This window comes from Lagopus leucura, unplaced genomic scaffold (genome assembly GCF_019238085.1).
Source record: "Lagopus leucura isolate 7727_CA_CO unplaced genomic scaffold, USGS_WTPT01 Super-Scaffold_100001, whole genome shotgun sequence".
NCBI lineage: Eukaryota > Metazoa > Chordata > Aves > Galliformes > Phasianidae > Lagopus > Lagopus leucura.
This window is the reverse complement of record NW_024962262.1, coordinates 22608159-22610638: the sequence shown is the minus strand read 5'-3', so window position 1 is coordinate 22610638 and position 2480 is coordinate 22608159. Positions and strand designations below refer to the sequence as shown.

General features: G+C 33.1%; 1 long non-coding RNA gene across 3 annotated transcripts in view; it reads right to left on the bottom strand.

Moving 5' to 3' along the window:
* Nucleotides 1-2480, bottom strand: part of LOC122177984 — an 8915-nt gene that overhangs the window by 919 nt on the left and 5516 nt on the right. For 2 of the 3 annotated variants that reach the window (XR_006178214.1, XR_006178216.1), the window contains 2 exons: nt 2074-2269; nt 649-744 (listed from right to left, as the gene is read on the bottom strand). This is a non-coding gene — a long non-coding RNA (uncharacterized LOC122177984). Of the gene's footprint in view, nt 1-521; nt 745-2073; nt 2270-2480 lie in introns of those variants that run through there. The other variant, XR_006178215.1, reaches the window with a different exon arrangement.

The following is a 2480-nucleotide window of genomic DNA, read 5'->3' as shown; positions in this document are numbered from 1 at the left end:
ATATATATATATATATATATATATATATATATATATATTATAGAATCATAGAATCACTCAGGTTGGAAAAGACCTTAAAGATCATTGAATCCAGCCATGACCTAACCATACTATCCTAATTCTAACAACCCTCAGCTAAATCATGTCCCTGAGCACTACATCCAAATGGTTTTCAAACACATTCAGGGAATGTTTACTTACTTTCAAGTAGTCTAAAAATTTTATTGCCTGTAAAGAAGATGACTTTCTATTTGTATCTCAGAATTTAGAAGTAAACCAAAAAGCATATGGAACTGGCAATAGACATGAAGAAAAAAATATAAAAATAAAATCCATTAAGTAAAAGAGCCATATCTTCTGAATCATTATGGCTTCCAAAGCAGTATTACATTACATATTTGTTGAAGAAATAGAGAATCTTTGAATTCTTTGAGCTTCTGAGTACCTGATGAATATACAGGGGTTATACTGCATATAAAAATAATTAAATATAATACAAATTTATTTCCAAGCTTACTATATAATGATAAACACCAGAATCAATCATTTTATTTCATGTTAACACTTACGATTTTAGCATATGTAGTTTTAAACACATGCCAAAAAAAAAAAAAAAAAGATTTAACGTGGTCATAAAGCTTGACACACCTCAGTTAACAGATGGTAGCAGTCTCATTTCCACGTCACTGTGAACAAGAATCATTTGCAACCCAAAATCTCCCTTTTTGAGATAGTAGCTATACTCTGAAAAAAAGAAAAAATAAATAGCAAATAATTAAATATTTCTTTAAAAATTATAATAATAAAAAACCCTACATTGAAAAAATATCCGTTATATTTCATACATCAGTTAGCAGAAGCAGTGTTCACTTTCATGTATAAAATCTCCTATATACTATAGCTTGCTTTTATGTATTTAAGTAACAAACCACCATTACTTCTGGTTTTACAAAGAAAATAATAGATTACACCAAGAGTGGCACTGTCATTTTTCTTCTTTTAACTCAGACAATTTATAACATCATGTCCATTGCAGAGAAAAATATCTCCAATTGTTAAATAGCTCATATCTTGATTTCTTCTTTCCCTCAGATTTCTGAACAAAATGTATGCTCATCTTACATTTTGCTGTTTTCACTTAATGTTTCTTACAAAATAACATATTCAAAAAGTCTATTAATCTTAATGCTTCAAAAGATCTTCTGAGCTAAGGTCAAAAAAATGCCTCCAGAAGAGGTCTGATATTAACTTCAGTTGGGTCATTTATTTACTGCTCTTTCTCTGAAACACTTGATGCAACACATACGGGAAGCATGATAACCATTCTAAGGATGTTGAGTGATATTATTTTTAAATTATAGAGTAGGCTTCTGAATACAGAGATTTTATTAGTTTGTTTTACATGCTGAGGGCAAAGACTGTTTATACTGTATTCTTTTAATAAGACAAGTGATAATTTTATTATCTTGTTTTCTTTGTGTTCTGAGTTTCTATAAGCTAATATTTTCTTTAATGAAAACAATCACATCAAACCAGATAAAGTTCTGATTGTCTGAGGAAAAAAGTTTTTTCATGCTAAAGATGAGTAATATATGTATCCTATAGAGTAAGCGTAATATGGTTAGGTTGCTATGATCTTTAAGGTCTTTTCCAACCTGAGTATTTCTGTTTTCATAGAGAAGGTGCTCCAGACCTCTGATCATATTAGTGGCCCTCCTCTGGACTCACTCCTATAGCTCCATATTTTTCCTGTATTGAGGGCCCCAGACCTGGACACAGTACTCCAGATGAGGCCTCACAAGAGGGCCCCCAGAGTAGAGAGAGACAATCATCTCCCTGTCCTTGATGACCGCCCCTCTTCCGATGGAGCCCAGGATACTCTTGGCTTTCCCAGATGCAAGAGCAAACACTGCTGGCTCAAGCTTTTCATCCACCAGGACCCCCAGGTCCTTCTCTGCAGCACTACTCTCAAGGAGCTCTCCCAGTCTGTATATGTATCTGAGATTACTCTGACCCAAGTGCAAAACCTTGCATTTTGCTATGTTGAACCTCATTAGATTCACACAGACCCACCTTTCAAGTTAGCTGAAGTCCCTCTGGATTGCATCCATTCCTTGTAACATGCCAATCATGCCATTCAGTTTGGTGTCAATCAGCAAACTTGTTGAGGGTGCACTCACAGCCATCATTGATGTCACTGATGAAGATGTTGAAGAGACATCATGTGAGAAGGAGAGTTCATATTGAGGTACCAATACTTTGATATAACCTAATTAGAGAAAAAAAAAAAAGTTATTTTTGTCTCAGAAAGGTATTGCTATATTATAGGTACTGAATTATTTAACAGAGCTTGATAGGAAATTTTTCTTGGACAACTGAAACTATCCATTGAAAAATAATTGAAAAATAGATTTAATAGCCATATGCAGATGGCAAGTGCAAAATCTCTTTAACTGAAAAAAAAAAAAAAAAAAAAAAAA